General features: G+C 41.2%; 2 protein-coding genes across 3 annotated transcripts in view; one reads left to right on the forward strand and one right to left on the reverse strand.

Annotated features, from left to right (window-relative positions):
• The window catches only part of ECM2 (extracellular matrix protein 2), a 43,786-nt gene extending 34,863 nt beyond the window's left edge, over window positions 1-8,923 (reverse strand). For both annotated transcript variants that reach the window (XM_027765526.1, XM_006161456.3), the window contains exon 1: window positions 8,780-8,923. The gene's annotated coding sequence lies outside the window, so the exon portion shown is untranslated. The remainder of the gene's footprint in view (window positions 1-8,779) is intronic.
• CENPP (centromere protein P) overlaps window positions 1-19,587 on the forward strand; it is a 273,851-nt gene that overhangs the window by 208,625 nt on the left and 45,639 nt on the right. The gene's annotated exons all lie outside the window — the stretch shown is intronic.

Consider the following 19,587-nt stretch of genomic DNA (forward strand, 5'->3'; position numbering starts at 1 on the left):
TGCTTCAAGACAGGCGTGGTGATTTGACTATGGGACAGGGGGAGATTACGAAGGGTCATAAGGAAACTTGGGATGCTGGATGTGCACATTTTTTGTATAGCCCTGGTTTACCAGACATATTAATTACGTGTGCTTTAAAATTCCGTTTTTGCCACCACTATATTTTGACACCATCCCCTCCCCTCGGTGTTTTAACTAAGGGACAACTCTGAGGTTGGCGGGAAAGTCATGACATATTTTCCTGGTTTTCTATGCAAAAATGTGTCGTGACTTTCCCAGTGACGTGAATACTTTGCGTTACATATCTAAATCATGTCGTGAACACAATTTGTTATCTACATGGCCAGTCCTCAATAGTGTCCTGTGGGCTACAGCAAACTCCTCTACCAGATAGAGGCAAAGTCATGTTATGAAGGACCTTATGAACCAGACTGTGGGGTTGAGGTTTACAGCTGGGTCAGGAAATTAAGAGCCAGATGCCATGCTGGGCCTGCTGCTTGTTTTTGTACATCCCACAGACTAAAATGTTTTTAATATTTTTCAGTAGTTCTTTAAAAATTAGGGCCAGCCCTGTGGTGCAGTGGTTAAACGCTGTGCATAGGGAGCTGGATCCCACATGGTAGACTGAAGTTCAAACCCAACCCCAATGACTTGAAAAGTACATCTGCAGAACCAGCAGGTGGCATGATGGTCCTATCACTGGACTCCCGTATAGTTGACCACAGTTTGAGTCCTGGACCTGGAGACTTAAAACTCACGCCAGTTGCAGGTGTATGTACGTGTGTGCCCAAGATTCCAAGAGGAAAATGAAAGAGAAGGGATTGTGGCATGACCATCCCCCTTGGGAGGTGATTTTTCACTTTTTCTCTGTCTCTCTGGTGAGCAGATGTGCCCTACAGCAAAAATCTGTCTAAAAAGAGAGAGAGAGAAGGAGGAAAGAAAGAGAGAGAGAGAGAGGAAGGAAGGAAGAAAAACACATCTTGCACATGCTCACATGTGCCCAAAGTCTGGACAGGATGGAGAAATAGGGGCAAGAGGATTGTTGTGTGACCTGTCGGGGGGGTGGGGTGCTTTTTCTTTTCCTCTCCCTCTGGTAAGTGCATGTGCCTTCTGCCACTTAAAGAGGGCGGAGAGAATATTTATCACAGATAAAATCATATCAAATTAAATTTTTAATATCCCTAAGGTTTTGTTGGAACATAGTCAATCTTGTTAATATTTTGTTTGTGGTTTTGCACACAATGACAGGGTTTAATAGTCATAACAGAGACTACCAATATGGCCTACAAAATCTAAAATAGTTCTCGTAAAAGCCAACTCATAACCTTATTTAAAAGTAGGCAAAAGACCTAAATAGATGTATCTCCAAAGAAGACATCCAGATGACTGACTTGTATTCTCAATAGCATTAGCCATCAGGGACATACAAATCAAAACCACAGTGAGATGTCACCTCACCCCAGTTCAAAGGGCTATTATTGAACAACAAAAAAATGGCAAATCCTAGAAAGGATGTTAGAGAAAGAAGCCTCATGCATTGTTGGTGGGAATATAAATAAGTACAGCCATTATGGAAAGAAGAATGGAGTTTCCTCAAAGAATTAAAAATAGATCTGTCACCAGCTGGTGACGTAGTGGTTAAGGTGTTGGACTCCCACATGGTTAACCATGGTTCAAGTCCCAGACCCGGTGGCTTGAAATTCATACTGGGTGTGTGTGCATGTGTGCCCAAAATCCCAAGAGGTGGATGGAGGAGAAGGGATTGCAGCATAGTCACCCTCCCTGGGATGAGAGAGAGAGACCACTTTCATTGAAGAGACATCTGCACACCTTCGTTAAACATTGTTTATAGCAGCTCCTATTCACAGAGGCTGACATCTGCAATCAGCCTGCGTGTCCACCAGGCTAATGATGAACAGGTAAAGAAAATATGGTGTGTGTATATACAATGGAATACTATTTATCCATAAAAATGGGTGAGATCCTTCCATTTGTGTACATAATAAGCCTGGAGGATACTGTAATGGGTGAGCAGAGACAGGCACAGAGAGATAGTTACTGCATTGTCTAACTCATGTGGAATCTACCAAAAAAAAAAAAAAAAGCAACCTCATAGAAGTTGAGTTGAATAGAGGTTACCAAAGACTGGGGAGAGGCTGGTCCATGGATACAGTGTTGCATTAAGATAGGGAAATAAGTTGGAGTACCCTAAAGCACTTAGGGGAGCCCTAGACAACAGGAATACAACATGTTGTTCAGACAGCTAGAGGAGAGGGTTTTCAACATTCTCACAGCAAAGAAAGGATTAATGTTCTAGGTGAGACATGCACACCACTTCTCATGAGCTGCTCGTCATTCAGTGTCGACATGAATCAGAATAGCATGTTGTATATCATTATGAATATTCACAGTTATTATGCCAGTAAATATAAGTCAGTAAATAAAGTTTGCCATCTCTCAGTTCAGGGCAGTGCTTTTCAGCTGGAGGGAGTTGTTTTACCCTCCCAAGGGACATTTGGCAGTGCCTGGGAATGGTTTTCATGATGCCATTTGGAGGGGCACTGCAGGGGCCTACACAGAGGCCAGGGCTGCTGCCCAGTGCCATGCAACGCAGGGACTAGACACAGCCAAAAGCTAGCTGGCCCCAGACGCCCGTCACACTGAAGACGAGAAACCTCGGTTTAAAGTTACTGGAGGTTTGTAATCGAGACATCTTTGTGTTACTTATAGGCAAAATAGAATGAATTATATTGGAGGGGGTGGTGTGTTAGCAATTAGTTTTCAAAAGGAATAATAGAAAATACACAGATTTCTGTCTGGTAGTCTCTTCTCCCGAGATTTTCTCCGACCTTCAAGACTTGGCTTTCATTTGGTGTTTCCAAGTCTCATACATAACTATGTCAGGAAGAAAAGATCTAGCTACCTTTTCTTTCCTCTTGAATATCTGATTTTTTTTTCTTCCAGAGGGCATATGCACTTACCAGAAAGAGAGAGAGAGGGGATCCCAAGTGGGGCATGGCCACATCACGTCTTTCCTCCAGTTGTCCTTCCTTTCAGGCTTTTGGGCAGGTGCACACACACACCCTGTGTTTTTCAAGCCACCAGGGCCAGGGTTCAAATTGCGGTCAGCCAGGTGGAATACAACCCCTTCACCTGCTGAGCCATGGGTCCGACACTATATTCGAATTCTGTGTGACAGGCCGCACCTGCTGACATGATTGTGCACAGCATGTACAGTGCTGTGCAGTCAGCTGGGTTCCTTAATTTACGATCCTCCTTAGTGTCTACACAATGGCCCGTAAGAGATTTAACGCTAAAAGGCCATGTTTACGCTGCTCTCTGTTTCCTGAATTCCTTTTTAGAGAGTTTTGCTGTAGGGGACATGCGCTTGCCAGAGAGACAGAAAGTGAGAAATCACCCCCCAGGGGGGTAGCCACATCACAATCCCTTCTCCATTCTCCTCTTGAGATTTTGGGCATGTACGCACTCATGCCTGGCATGGTCTACTACATGGGAGTCCAGCGATATTACCGTTATGCCATCTGCTGGTCCCCAAACATACACACACAACTTCAGGTGGTTAGCTCCTTTCCCAGACTCCGTGGCGCCAGCGTGACTGTGGGCTGAGCTGAGAAGGGGAAGCGTGAGGCAGCCGCCTGGAACACAGGCCTGGCTGCGCGCTGCTGCAGGGCTCCTTCCTTGCTCTGGGTGATCGGAAGGGGTGGGCTGCAGATGACCCTTTGCTACCATCTCCAAGGAGCCTGGAGCGGGGAGAGATGGTGAGGCTACTTTGTACTATTCCGTTCTTTGTAGAGATTATTACATCCTTGACTTAATTCATTTCCAATATAAATTAGTAGTGTTGCCTCTTCCCAGGCAACAAGAATTGGGCAGACATGAACTCAAGTTTCCCATCCAAGCATGTCTGCTGTTTCTGTCATGCATTTAAAAGGTTTTCTTTGTCTTTGATAGAGTGCACACAGCAGCCTGCGAGAAATGCAGCCACAGAGGGGCATTCTCCACAGTCTGTCCTGGGCACCCCATGCTCCAGCCCGGCCCATCAGGTCTTGGCCTTGTGCATGCTTGCCCCGCGTGTTTCAGACAGACCGAGCCAGGAATTTAAGCCATGGTTGCCTGTGGGACCTGGCCTCTTGAGCTACCCTTACTGCTGAAGCACGACGCTGCCCCGTCAGGCGTTTTACTCCCCAGATGTTTTAAACCCTCGAAAGTTGCTGTCATTGTTTTACACTGAGAGCTCATTCAAGGCCGACTTTTCAGCTTCTGCACTGTTTGGGAGTTGGATCATTCTGTTTTAAGGGGAGCCGGCCTCCCATCTCTGGCTTCCATCCACATATAGATGCCACTAGTACCTTCCCCCAGTTGTGGCAACCAGAAATGTTTCCACACATCACCAAAAGCAGCTGCCACCCCCAAACACACGCAGTTGAGAGCCGCTTTCTGGTATTAACCTCAGCTTTTAGCCTTCTCACTTGTTCTCCTTTTCTTTGGTATTTCCAGTCTCCTGTCAGGATTATTTTCTGTCCAGTGAAAGAACTCCTTTTAGTAATTCTTTTTGTGCAGGTCTTTTGATCAAATTAACCGAAACGATTTTATATTTCCTTCATTCTGGAAGGATTAATTCGTTGGAAGTAGAATTCTGGGTTTGACGAGTGCTTTCTTTCAGCGTTTGGAAGACACCATTCTTACATGTTCTTATTTCCACTGCTTTTATTGAGAAGTCATCTCTCAGTCTAGTTATTTCTCCTTTAAAGGTAACTTTGGGGGCCTGCAGGGGATGTGAAGATTAGGGAGTTGGATCCCACATGGCTGACTCCATGGTTCAAGTCCCAGACCTGGTGACTTGAAGATCACACCAGACATGTGTACATGCACGCCCAAAGTCCCAAGAAGAGACAAGAGAAGAGACCGTCCCCTGGGAAATGATTCCTCACTTTCCCTCTATCTGGAACGTATGTGCACCCTATCACCAAACTTTAAATTAAAAAAAAAAAAAAGTAACTTTGGGCTCAGCCTTGGCAGTGCAAGTGGGAGAGTGCTGCTGTTCAGTGGCCAAGTTCCCATCCCACCCCAAATAGGCACCTGTAGTCCCAGCTGTCTGGAACACTGAGGCAGGAAGTGTCATGACATGGTACGACCTGTCAAAGATACCTGCCTATCTTCCTCCCTCCCTCTGTACTTCCCCCTCTCTCTCATGCTCTTTCTCTCCCTCCGTCAAAAATAATGATAATAATAATAACTTTCTTTCTTTTGTGGCTGCCTTTTTCTGAGAGATTTTTGCTATAGGGTGCCTGTGCTCAGCAGAGAAACAGTGAGAGACAAAGAGACAGAAAGTGAGAAATAACCTCCAGGGGAATGGCCACACCACAGTCCCTTCTCCTCCCTTCTTTTGTGATTTGGGGCATGCACACACACATGCTTGGTGTGAGTTTTAAGTCACCACATCTAGGACTTGAACTGTAGTCAGCCATGTAGGAGTCCAGTGCCTCAGCCACCACACCACCTGCTAGCCCCTTCTGGTGTTTTCAGCCACTTCGTTCTGGCGTCTGTGGTTATGATTTTCTTGTCTTGATCCTTTTTGGAATTCAAAGCATTTCTTGAGTTATGGCCTGATGCTGTTCATCAGATTGGGAAACTTCTCAGTCAGTATCTTTGAACAGTGCCTTCCTCTGTCTCTCTCCTCTTCCTTTTCCCTTCTCATCGGTTCTTTCTTGTCACTCTCCCTCCTGTGTATTTTTCATCCTACTGTCACTCCGTGATGTAGCCTGGTTATTCTCCTGGCTGATTTTCCAGTTCATTAACCCTCTCTTTAACTGTTGCCTTATCTGCCTTCAGTCCGTCTGTTGACTTCCTCATTTCTTTGATTGTATGTTTTAATTTTCAAGTTTTAGTGAGTTCTTTTTTATTGTTTCCAGTTCTCTGCTTGAATTTTTAATCTAGCATTTTACTTTTTTGAACAAATGAATTATGTTTGTTTTAAAGTACATGTCTGGGGACCATCAGTTGGCATAATGGCTATGTCACCGGACTCCCATGCTCCCATGTAGATGATTGTGGTTTGATTCCTGGAACCAGTGGCTTAAACTCACGCCGGGCACATGTGCGTGCGTGCCCAAGATCCCGAGAGGAGAATGGAGGAGAAGGGATTGCGGCATGTCCATCCCCCCTAGGGGGTGATTTCTCACTTTCTGTCTCTCTTTCTCTCTCTATATTTCTGGCTAGCACATGCACCCTATAGCAAAAACCTCTCCAAAAATAAATAAATAAAGTAAAATAATAATAAAGTACATGTCTGAAGACTGGGTTTTTCTGGATGTTCTATATCATCTATTTCAATTATTATTTATTTGTATCATGTTGTTCTGTCTCTTTATGTATCTGAGGATCTCTGCATGCCAGATATTGTGAGAAAGTATGATCTACTTTGAGTCCTAGGATGATGCCTCTGCTCTCCAAAGAAGACAGCACCACTTCTCCTCGCCACCCCAGGCTTCTTGGGGACCCTCTTCCTCTATTTTTTCTGTCTCTAGCTTCCTCTGTGGTTTTGTTGTTTTTGAGATAGGTATATCGCATGTGTGTGTGCCAGAGAAACAGAGAGACAGAAAGTGAGAAATCACTCCCCGGGGGGTGACCACATCATAATCCCTTCTCCTCTCAGGATTTTAGGCACGCAGGCACACATGCCTGGCATGAATTTCAAGCCACCACGTCTGGTACTCGATTAGCAGTCAACCCTGTGGGAGTCCAGCACCTTAACCACTACGCCGCCTGCTGGTTCCCTCCGTAGTGGTTTTACAGCTCTGCTAAGTTTCTCGGTCACCTCTGCTGGAATCCGGAGATGCTTCCAGAAACAAAGCTGTTCTATACCTCTTCGGCTCTTAGTCCTATCCCACATATCAGCCCTGTTGTTTTTCTTATCTATTCAGTTATTCTTAGCACGTTAATTGGTTCGACTTGCCTAGTCTGCCAGGATCAGTAGCTTCCTCTAGTTTATTTTATTTCTTGCAGAAATATGTCCTCTTTCTCTCTGACAACATCATAGGTTGTAAAATTTTGTGATTCTTGTATGTAAAAATATACTGTTTAGTTGGAAATAGAATTATGCCTTAAATTAATTTTAATTATTTCCTCCAATACTTTACAGATATGGACCCGTTCTTTTCTTCTATTTAGTGATGCTGGTAAAACGATTGACTTGAATGTGGTCCTCATCCCTTTGTAGAAAATCTTGTTTATTTTTTTCCATAAACATTTTTCAAAATTTTAACATAGATTTTTTTTTATTATTGTTATGATTTGCTCTAAGGTGTGTGTGCTTGCTGGGGAGAGGGAGAGAGAGCAAAATCATATCCCGGGGAATGGCCATGCCACTATCCCTTCTCTTCCAGTCTCCTCTCAGGATTTTGGGCATACCCACACATGTGCCTGGCATGTTTTCAAGCTGCCAGATCTAGGACTTGAAACCACAGAGTTGGGCCACATGTAATCCAGCATCTTGACCACCACACCACCTGGCTGGCCCCAACATATTTTTAGTATTTAGAAGTTTTACTATAATCTGCATAGGTGTAAGTTCTTTTTATTTGTCCTTCTCAGGATCCTTTAAACTAATTTTTTCCCCATACATGTCGTCTTGATACAGTTCTTTCCAAAGCCTGTTCAAGACTACATTTTCGCTCTTTAAATCCACACTGTCTCCTCATTCCCCACCCTAAAGTTACTCACTTTTTTTTTGGAGAGGTTTTTGCTATAGGGCGTGTGCACTTGCCAGAAAGACAGAGAGAGACAGAGAGAAAGTGAGAAATCACCCCCCGGAGGGATGGCCAGGCCACAATCCCTTCTCCTCCATTCTCCTCTCGGGATCTTGGGCACACACGCATACGGGTCCGGCATGAGTTTAAGCCACCAGGTCCGGGACACGGTCGGCTACATGGGAGTTCAGCAACATAGCCATTATGCCAACTGCTGGTCCCAGTTACTCACTTTTACTTATCCAGAAATTTAAGTAGAAATGTACAAAAATGAATTTACAGAGCTCTCTTAATTTTGACAGAGTCACTATCTAATCTCATTGAAATGTTTATATAAATTTTGTGAAATAGCCTCTCAATACTGATTTTATATGCTTGGGCCTTTATGTTCAATGGCTTATAGAGATTCTCTTTGCATTTAATTTTTACTTTAATAAGCAACTTTATATGAATATGCTTCTAGAGTTAAAATTTTATGGCACTCTAATCACAGCATCATTTTTATCAAGCAAATTTTTTTCTTTCTAGCCCTTATTCTGTTTATCCCAACATTAAATATCATTTGTAAAACTTGATTAACTATTTTCTCCACTTAAATTTTCTCATCAGTTGTTTTAAGTAACCTTAAAGTATTAATTTGACATTTTAAATTTCTACACAAAGCCATCACTCAACAGATTTAAAAGGAAAGACATTTTAAGTTAATCACATATACTTTTAGGACTTAAAAATTGAGAAAGACATTCTCAAACCAATTTATACTTCTACTGAGCATATAATTTTATCTAAGCATATAAAAATACTTAATCCTAAATTCTAGAAAGTTTGAAATACTTGGGAAGTAACAATCCTGAAAAAACCAACAGACTAATGCATACTTTGAACTTTTTAAATCTGTTAATAAGAGAGCTAATTTTCGCAAGGGTTAAACATATTTGTAACATAAAATCCCCAAATATTAAAACCATTCCACATGCTTTAGTAGAAATTAAAATGTAAAACGTTTTTACCTGATAATCTAAACTAAGTAGGCTTTGCTTGGTGTCATTTACGTCTCCAGCTGAAAATGAAACAAAATCAGAGCTTTCTTTAAAACAAAGAACAGAAGGGAATGTTAAAATGTTAACTGACTTCTTAGACAAATCTAAAGTAACTGCTTCCCTTGGGGATAAATGTCTTAGAGTTCTTTGTGCAGAAAATCAGCCAAGAAAGTAACTAGGGAAAATGGTTACCAAGGGAATTTTTTTTCCTGTTTTTAATAACAGGAAAAATGGAAAACAGCAGGGATGGGGGATGGAACACTTCATTTGTAGGCAAAGTATGCAGACTTGAAATCACAAAAATGAGCTTGGTTAAGCAATCAACTCTTTTCATAGACTATTTGCATTAAAAAATCTTAAAGATTTTACTAGTTAGCAGGATATTTACTAGTCAGCTCGATCAGACCATAGGCATGATATTCTTGCTCAACTAAAGGCTGAGCATAACGTCTGGAGTCCCTTTTAAGCTGTAGCGATGCGATTTATCTCTCATCCCACCTACTCTGTCTCACAATTTGGTTAACAACAAACAGTGACATATTAAAGCCATTGGAAATTATGTAACTTCTAGACATGAAGTTGTTTTCTTTTTATTAAGAAAATGTGCAAAGAGCTGTGGGGCTCCTGATAACCAGTTTCTCTGGCAAGGTAGTTGTCTTTTTTGGCTTCAGTTCCTTCATCTGTAAATAACCAGGTTAGGGACGTGCCAGGGTTCCAAGCCCAGCACTGCTGGGCAGGGGGCGGAGACCTTGGTGTTAGCTGACATTCCTCACAAAGTTCATTCTTCTGTGACACTGGGGTAATAGCACCTAGCTTTCTAATTTTTATAAAAATAAAAGGAATAACATGTAAAGCACCTAACTCAGCATCTGTCATAGACTAGGTAGTTGAATTGTAACTATTTTTCTAAAAAGAGCTATTTTAAAACTTTTTTGTATTCTACTCAGTGGTCCAAATTATCTGACAGAGATGAGCTAAATTTTTGTTTTCCCAAAATCTAAAGATGATTTGGGTAGATTGAATCAAAATGATAGACTAAATATATGGGCCACCAACAATTCCTAAAAATAATGAAAACTGGAATCAGCAAGTGGCAGAATGGTTATGTTGCTAGACTCCCATGTTCAAATCCTAGACCTGGCAGCTTAAAACTCACTAGATGTGTGTGTGTGTGTGTGCATGCCCAAAATCCCAAAAGAAAATGAAGCAGAAAGGATTGCTGCATGGCCATCCCCCCTGGGGGGATGATTTCTTGCTTTCTGTCTCTCTGTCTCTATATCTCCAGCAACTTCTTGCATCCTATAGCAAAAATCTCTCTTAAAAAAATAAATGTAAAAATAAAGAAAATTTATTTATTCTTTTTTTTATTATTTTCTTTTTTCTTTTCTCTCTTTTTTTTTTTTTTTGGAGAGGTTTTCGCTATAGGGCGTGTGCGCTCGCCAGACAGAGAGAGACATAGAGACAGAAAGCGAGAAATCACCCCCCAGAGGGTATGGTCACGCCACAATCCCTTCTCCTCCATTCTCCTCTCAGGATCTTGGGCACGCACACACATGCACCCAGCGTAAGTTTTTAGCCGCAGGGTCCGGGACACGAACCGCGGTCAACTACATAGGAGTCCAGCGACATAGCCATTACGCTAACTGCTAGTTTCCTTTTTTTATTTTCTAGAGCATGTGCACTCACTGGAGAGAGACGGGGGCGGGAAGGCAGGGCATAGAGAGAGTAGGGAAATGAGAAATCAACCCCTCAGGGGAATGACCATGGCACAATCCCTTCTCCTCCATTCTCCTCTCAGGATTTTGGTCACACATACACACGTTCCCTGTGTATTTTTTTAAGCTGCTGGGTCCAAGAATCAAACTGCACTGTTGGCCATGTGGGATTCAGCCACCCTTAACCAACCATGCCATCTGACTGGCCTGAAAATTATTTATTTTTTAAAATATTAAATTGCATTGCAGAATAATAAACTGTACCCTTAGGAGACAAGTAATTTTGAAAACTTGTTTAAAGACTGAAGGCAGACAGATTTTATCTGAAGGAATATATCATATCCCAAGATACCCTACCCTTTTGAGAGAGGACAGTTCTGCAGGTGTTCCAGGTTCAGAAACGATAGATCCTAGAAGGTTGGTAGGGAAGCAATACTCAAGGGCATCAGGGAAGGTGAGCCCAGTCCTCCAATGTCTCGTGATTTATGAGCCACACTAGAACTCACACACTCATCCTCCTGGCATCCAGTGCCCAAAGTGAGGCATGGAGACTGGTGGGACCAGGAGCATCATGCTCAGAATACAGACCAGCTAATACAACCCAGGTTTACACCAGACTAGACAGTTCCACCCACATGCTCAGAGCTCTTGGTCATGAGGAGAAAGCTCAAGATAGCAAACATTTGGGAAATTGTGGCATTAGACATGGAAATTGTCCACCCCATCTCTAAACAACTACTGTGTACATCAGAAAAGAAAATAACTTTGGAGATTAAAAGGTCAGTAACACACATGAGAAACTCAGTAGTCATGTTAAGAGATAAAGCTACGGAAGCCTCCTGGAACAAGGCTGTAAGGAATAGTAGATGGAAAACAGAAAAGAGACCAAGGATCCAACTAGGTGAGTCTAGTGTCTCATTAGGAATTCTGGAAAGCCAAATGGAGAAAAAGCTGTGTACATCAACAAGGAACATCCAAGAAAATGTACCAGACATAAAAGCCAAGAATTTCCCATGAGAAAGGCCCTGAGTGTTCAGTAAAGTATAGGAAAAATTAGACCAATGTCCAAGTGTGTAATTTTGAAATTTAGAATATTAGGGGACAAAGAGAAGATCCTACATAATTGCAGAGACAGAAATAAATCACAGATCTCAGAATAGAGACTTTGGCCTGCTGAATAGCAACTCTGGAAACAATAAGGTCATGGATAGATACCTTTACAATCCTGAACAAAATTTATTTTTCTCAAGTCATTACAAGACAAAAAGAAAAAGATGAGTAGCTAAATACACAAATGGGAAAAAGCCATTAAACACGCAGTTCATAGAAAAGGAAATTCAGTGGTTGGTAAACAGAAGATAATTGTTTGCCAACCTCGGTTGTAGTCACAAGTATAAATTAAAACAGTAAGGTGGACCAGCTAGAGATATGGTGGATTAGGCAATTGAATCCCACACGGCCAACTGCTTGGTTTGAGTCCTGGCCCTGGTAGCTTGAGAAACACACCAGGCACATGTGCATATCCCCAAACCATGAGAATGGAGAAGGAAAAAGGATTGCAGCATGGACAGACCCCCTCAGCAGGTGCTTTCTCTCTCTCTCTCTCTTTCTGTCTCTCTCTCTCTCTCTAGCGAGCATATACTTTCTATAGCAAATTTTAAGAATTTGAAAAACACAGTAAGGTGATTTTTTTTTTTCACTATTAGAGTAGACTATTGATGACAAAACTTTAAGGGTGGAACTTGGACATCAGTATTTTTTTAAATTACCCAGATAATTCCAATGTTCAGTCAGGCTTAAAGATCACTGCTAATCAAAAATTATGGCTTGGCTCCCAGATGCTGTAGTGCCTGGTAGCTCCATTGCTTTATGGGCTGGAAGCTGCATGGAAGGGCTGGGTTTGATATCTGGGCCAGTGCCTGTACAGTTAGTTGCATGGGCGTGTGAGCCTAGTTATTTGGGAGGCTGGGGCAGGATTGCAACACAAGACCTTGTCAAAACAGCCCTATCTTTGATTCTTAATCTTTTTTTTTTCCCCTTCCTTCTCTCACTCTGCCTCGCCTATAAAGGGAAAAAAAAAAAAATCATGGCCCAATTTGAAATATATTGATTTTGGGGGGGGGGGGAATATAATGTTTTTTGAGTTTTTAAATTATTTTTAGATTACATTTAATCACATATATCTTGGAAAATCTGTTGCTGATGTGGTGTTGCCCAGTGTGTAGAGCAAACAGAAATTCATGTTCTTTTTTTTAAATTAGTCTTATTTAACTTTTATTTATTTGTTGTTTATTTTAATTTGACCAGAGAGGGATCACAGAGAGAGAGAGAGAAAGTGAGAAAAAACCACCAGGTCTAGGACTCAAACCGTAGTCAGCTATGTGGGAGTCGAGTGCCCTTAACCACTACGCCACCTCCCAGCTCCCGAAAAACTCATGTTCTTTGAGCACAGCTTAACAATGGCTGTCCTGTCTCTCCTCTAGAGATTTCACTTCTAGAGATTCATTCAAGTCTATGTATATTGTATGCCTCCAGGAAAGCACTTGAAGCATTGTAACCATGGATTAAAAATAAAAAGAATAAACCCAGTTGTGTGGTGACAGAGAACAATCGGCTACCATAAAGGTATTTAGAGAGATTGGAGTAATACTGGCATACAGAGTGGTCCACAGTATACCAAGAGGAGAATAGAAATTTTCAAAGCTACAGCTATATTATGATCTTATGTATGTACATCTTTGATGTATGTTAAGGTAACATCTTACTAGAGATCAAATTAGGAAGAATAGACAACAAACTGTTAATGGTAGTTATCTCCAGGCAATGAAATTATGAGGGGACTTTTACGGTGTAATCATGTTTTTATAATGTTTTGAGCTTTTTATAACTGTATCAGAAGAGAAAACTTTTAAAGAGAATATAAACAATCAAAAAAAGAAATAACCCTTAAAGTAATAGCAACTACCATGCTGAGATTGACAAAAGTTACAGAAAAACAAATTTTATCATTTCTGAGGTCCATGCTCTAAAATTTTGTGGTTTAATGGAATATTATATGAGCCCTTTTGCAGAAGCGATTTTAACCACACTGGTACATGGAAAATGCTGGTATTCTGTTTTCTCCTACCCTCTTTCTTATTGCAGACATAATTATGTATTGAAACTTAGTTCTGACTATGCTGAGCAGGAGTGTGGTATTAGTTGCCAAAAGGACATGAATAAAATGACATGACCTTTGCCATGGGGTTTCTGCCTGGGTACAGGACGTTTCCTTCAGATACCATTTACTTTAAATAAAGTCAGCTTTTCAGTATTTTTACCTTATAATATAGAGTACCAGTGAGCTGGCTTTTCTTTTAATGAAGGTTAAAGAATTATTTTAATTCTTTTTTTTTTATGAAGGTTAAGACTCCTTAGAAAGGAGTCTTACCTTACTTCACGTCTATTCCAGGACTGACCCTCCCTTGCTCATACTGTTGATATCATTCAAATGCCTTCTTTTTTTAATGCCTGAGGGTACATGTGTAAGCATGATAGAGAAAGAGAGAGGGAGATATTAAGAGAGAAAGAGCACCCCTCTTGTGGTCTTGTTCATACAACAATCCTTTTTCTTTCAGGAGTACATCCTGTCAGGATCTTGGGCATACATGCATGTACTGTCATGTTTTCCAAGTCATAAGGGCCAGGACTTGAACCTGGTCAACCAGGTTCAGGTCTTGTTCATACAACAATCCTTTTTTCTTTCAGGAGTATATCCTGTCAGGATCTTGGGCATACATGCATGTACTGTCATGTTTTCCAAGCCATAAGGGCCAGGACTTGAACCTGGTCAACCAGGTTCAGGTGGGATCCAGTTTCATCTGTGTAGCACCTAATGGTACTCTATGGGGTCAGCCCTCAATCACCTTTTAAACCAATTCACACCAAAGTGTGATGTTTCATTTACATTTGTTGAACTTAACTTCCCAATGGAATATTTACCTTTAAGTGGAATGATGATGTATAAATAAGACATGATCTATTCAATCACTTCCCTGTTGATAAACATTTCATTTGTTTCCCTTTTACCCTTCAAATAGAATGTGCTCTCTGAGTTTTGGTGCATGTTTCCAGGTTATTTTCCAAGAAGATTCTAGTAATGCATACTCCCAACAGAAATGTATAAAATGCTTAGGGCCAACGAGTAGCATGGTGTCTAAGGTGACTTGATCCCACATGGCTGACTGTGTAGTTCAAGTTCCAGACCTAGAGGCTTGAAAAAATACAATAAGCATGTGTGCATGCATGCCCAAAATCCCAAGAGGAAAATAGAGGAGAAGGGATTACAGCATGGCCATCCCCACTGGAGGGTGAGTTCTTACATTTTTTTCTCTCTCCCTGTCTTTCTCTTTCTCTGACTAGTGCATACATCCTATAGCAAAACTGTAAAAAACAAAAGAGAGGGACCAGGAGATGACATAATGGCTACGTTGCTGGACTCCCCCAGCAACTTAAAACGCACGACAGGCACATGTGTGCAAGTGCCCAAAATCTAGAGTGGAGGATAGAGAAGGGATTGCAGCATGACCACCCTCCAGAGGGGTGATTTATTGCTTTCTGTCTGTCTCTATCTCTGTATCTCTGGCAAGCACACATGCCCTGTAGCAAAAATCTCTCAAAAAAATATAAATATAAAATGTTTATTTCCCTGACACTCTGTTAAAAGATTTTCACATTCTTGAATAGGTAATACATACAAGTGACATAAAAATTTTAAGTACAGTTAAAACTCAGTTTTCTATATCCATTGCTGACAGTTTGGGTGATTCCACCTTCCATCAAAGTAACAGGAGAGCTAGATCACATATAAAACCATCTTAAAATCATCAACAAGGTGAGAAGATACTAAAGAATCACTGATCCCAGATCTAGGATATTACCCCTTAGGAGATACATACTTTACAAATAGTTTTTCTCCCATTCTGTTGGTTGTTTTATTTACTTTCTTGATTGTTTCTGCTGTGCAGAAGCTTTTTAGTTTGTTGTAATCTCAGTAGTCTATTTTTGTTTTTGTTGCCTGTATTTTTCTGTTTTTGTTGGTGGTGGTGGGGCGGGGAGTCCACCTTTAAAAACAATCTTTGCTCAGACCAACATTATGGAGCTTTTCCCTCTATTTTTTCTTCTAATAGTTTCACAGTTTCAAAGGGTACATAAGTCTTTAATCCATTTTGAGTGGATTTTTATATAAGGTGTAAAGTAAGGACCCAATTTCATTCTTTCGTATGCAAATATCCAGTTTTCCTAATAGCATTTATTAAAGAAACTGTCCTTTCCCCATTATTTGTTCTTTGCACCCTTGTCAAAAATAATTTGGCTATAAACATGTGGATTTGCTTCTGGGCTCTGTATGTTGTTCCATTCCTCTATATGTCTTTTTTTATGCCAGTCCCATGTTATTTTGGTAACTATAGCTGTGTAGTATATTTTGAAATCAGATAGTGTGATCTTCCAGCTTTGTTATTTTTACTCAAGATTCATTGGCTATTCAGTCTTGCATGGGTCTATACAAATTTTAGGATTGTTTTTCTATATCTGTGAAGAATATCAAAGGAATTTTGATGATGTTCGTATTGAACTTGTAGATAGCTTTAGTAGCTTGAATATTTCAACAGTATTATTTCTTCTGATCCACGAACACAGACTCTCTTTCATTTGTTTATGTATTTGACTTCTTTCATCAGTATTTTATAAGTTTCATGACAAACCTCCTTGGTTAATTTCCACCTCCTTACAGTATTTTGTTTGTTTATAGATATTTTAAATGGGGTTGTTTTCTTGATTTCATTTTCAGACAGTTTGCTGTTAGTGTGTAAAAACGCTACTGGGGTTTTACATGTTGATTTTATATCCTGAAACTTTACTGAATTTGTCAGTTCTGTTTTTTGGGTAGAGTCTTTAGGGTTTTCTATGTAAAAGCTCATGTTATCTGCAAACAAGTCAATTCCTCCATTCCATTCTGGACTCCTTTCTTTTACCTGATTGCTCTGGTCAGGCCTTTCAGTACTGTGCTAAACAAAAGTGGCAAGAGGGATCATCCTTGACTTAGTGGGGCCTTAGAGAAAGAGCTCTTAGCTTTACACCACATGTACGATGTTCACTGTGCACTCGTCCCCGATGACTTTTATAGTGTTAGAGTTCATGTCTTCTGTAGGTAATTGTTGATAACTTTTTTATCATTAAAGAATGTTGAATTTTGTCAAATGATTTTTCTGTATCCCCAAAGTTGTCCTTTCAAAGATAAAACTATTAAAATCTGTAGCACAGCTGATGCACAAATAAAGGAAGAAAAGCACAGGCCACAAATATGAGAACTAGAGAATTTGGTATCACTGCAGATTCTGATTTAAGGATACAAATCTGAGCACTGTGATTATCTTAATTGTTACAGAAAAGTATTTAATAAAATTCAGCATCTATTAATAATTTGTAAAGAATAAGAAAGCAAGCAAACATTTACCATGCTAATAGAAGGTACTTCTTTAGTCTGACAGAATATCTACACTAAGTAACATACATCCACTCTAGCTCCATATCCCAGATAAGAGATGACATATATGTGGATACTTGTACACACACGTTAATAGTTGACAGCTCCTAGAAGCCAAAACATGGAACAACCTAAATGCCACCAGCTGGTGAAGAGATAGAGGGTGTGCACTGACAGCCTGTCAGTCAGCAACAGCAGGGAATGACATGATGGTGCCTGTGAGCCCCAAAAGCACACTGAATGACAGAAGCCAAGCACAAAGCCCTCATGTTGGATGGCTCCATTTATGGGAAATGTCCAGAACAGGGTAACCCAGACATGGAGACAGCGCATTAGTGGTTGCCAGAGGGAAGAGGAAGAGTGGATGAGAGTGAATGCTGAGAGTACAGTTTCTTTATGGGGTAGGTAATCAAAATGTTCTAAGAATAGGTAGTGGTGATGGCCCCCAACTAAGAATATAGCAACAACCTCTGAATTATAGACTTTAGTATATGGGCTTTATGGTACCTAAATTATATATTAATAAAGCATTTATAAAAAATAATACTCAATGGTGAAATAGTCGAAGTTTTCCCTTTCTGGTAACAAGACAGTGGAGGTTCACTGAAGGTCCTAGCTAGTGGAGCAAAGCAAGAAAGAGAAGAAGAAGAAGAAGAGGTAGAGGAAGGAGGACAACAGTGTAAGAATGTCCGGCGAACATGCGTGCCCAAAAATCCAAGAAGAGAATGGAGAAGGGATTGTGGCTTGCCATCACCCCCCCCACCCCCGGGGGGGGTGATTTCTCGCTTTCTGTCTCTCTGTCTCTCTCTGGTGAGAGCATACACATTATTGCAAAAATCTCTAAAAAAAAAAAAAAGGCAAAAACAAGTATTAAAAAGGAAATGAAGGAAGCTCTTATTATTCCCAGATCATGTGATTTTTTTAGAGAATTATTTTATTTAACTTTATTTATTTTAATTTGATCAGAGAGGGACAGAGTGAGAAAGAGAGAGAGGAAAAGTGAGAAAGCAAGCCGTCACATCCAGGACTCGAACTGCAGTTGGCCATGTGGGAGTCCTGTGCCCTTTACCACCATGTCATCTGCTGGCACCAAGCATCTTCTTAATAATTAGGAAGGATATCTTTATTTTCTGGATATACAATTATGAATAATGCGTAAAAATGCATCTTTTTTACAGTGAAAGAAGGAAATACAGGAACGATGTTGCTCAAATTCCAAGGATAGGCCCAGCTGGGCTGGCACAAGCAGTGGCATGAAGCTGCGACTGCTGGAGCCCCACAGCAAATCAGGGTTTAGATCCTGGGTCGGCCTAAAACCCCCAGGGTGCTGTGGGGAGGTCCCTGATTGGCTAGGAGCTTGGGAAAAGACTCGAGGCTTGCTGAGACCCAGACTCAGGTGCCCCAGGCGGCATTTGCTGTGTTTGGGTGTCGCCCTAAACCCATGTGTTGGGACTAGGTTAATTTGTAGAGTTGATAAGTGAGAAGTTAATGCTTTCATGGTGTCTTAGGGTGGGCCCCTTGGGTGTGACAGGTTATTAGGATGGGACCCATATTAGTTTATAAACTAATGGGACCCACGATTTAGTTTGTACATCATAAAATGGGTTGTGGGTTAGAGGAGAGGAGACTAGGACAGGCCACTCTGCTCAGAACCCTGCCCTTGCTGTGGTACCACCTCACCAGAAGGTGCCCCTGGACTGGAGAGTTCAAGACTGAGTCGAAGGGGCCTTTGTTTCTTTGTAAATTGCCTAGTCTCACCATCCTTGTTAGCAACACCATGACAGACTAAGATAACATTCTACTGGGGATTTTGCCCAGGAGTTTGCTCCAGGCTGGACGGGATGATGTGGTTGTATCGACAAGGTTCCGTGTTTCTATGATACCGTCTCCTTAAGGTGGTGGTGCCAGGCAGTGAGGAACCTGATGTCCATTCATCCTCCAGGTCCTTCCCTTACTCCTTAGAAAAAGTGTGAGCTGGGGCCTGACGTGGTAAAATGGCCACCCATACTGAGCAGTTCCGTGGGAGGCTGCTCTTCCGTGCAGTTACCCACCTGCAGGCTCTGGGGCCATACCTTGCAGTCCCAGGTGTCTCAAGAGGACACGGAGTCTGTGTCCTTGGCCTGACATTGACATGGAGGGCGCATGGCTGGGAGGTTCTCCCACATAGAGCCGGGCATGGGAGCAAAGGCAGATGATCCGCTGGTGAGACTTAAAAGCTCCAGGTTTGAAATCTTAGTAAGAGAATATAATCTAATAAAGTAGTCCAGGCTCTTGTTTTTGTTTTTAAGAATTGAATACATTTTAAGATATGATAAATTGGGGCCAGCAGGTAGTGTGGTGTTTAAAGGCGCTGGACTCCCACATGGCCAACCATGGTTCAAGTCCTGGACCTGGTAGCTTCCTTTCTCACTTTCTCTCTCTTTCAGCTCTCATTGCTCAAATGAGAAAATAATAATAATAAATAAATAAATAAAGATTAAAAAAAAAAAAAAAAATAAATTTTTTGGACCTTTATTTTTTAGGTTTGAGCTCCTTTT

This window comes from Tupaia chinensis, unplaced genomic scaffold (assembly GCF_000334495.1).
Source record: "Tupaia chinensis unplaced genomic scaffold, TupChi_1.0 Scaffold138619_1, whole genome shotgun sequence".
Lineage (NCBI taxonomy): Eukaryota > Metazoa > Chordata > Mammalia > Scandentia > Tupaiidae > Tupaia > Tupaia belangeri.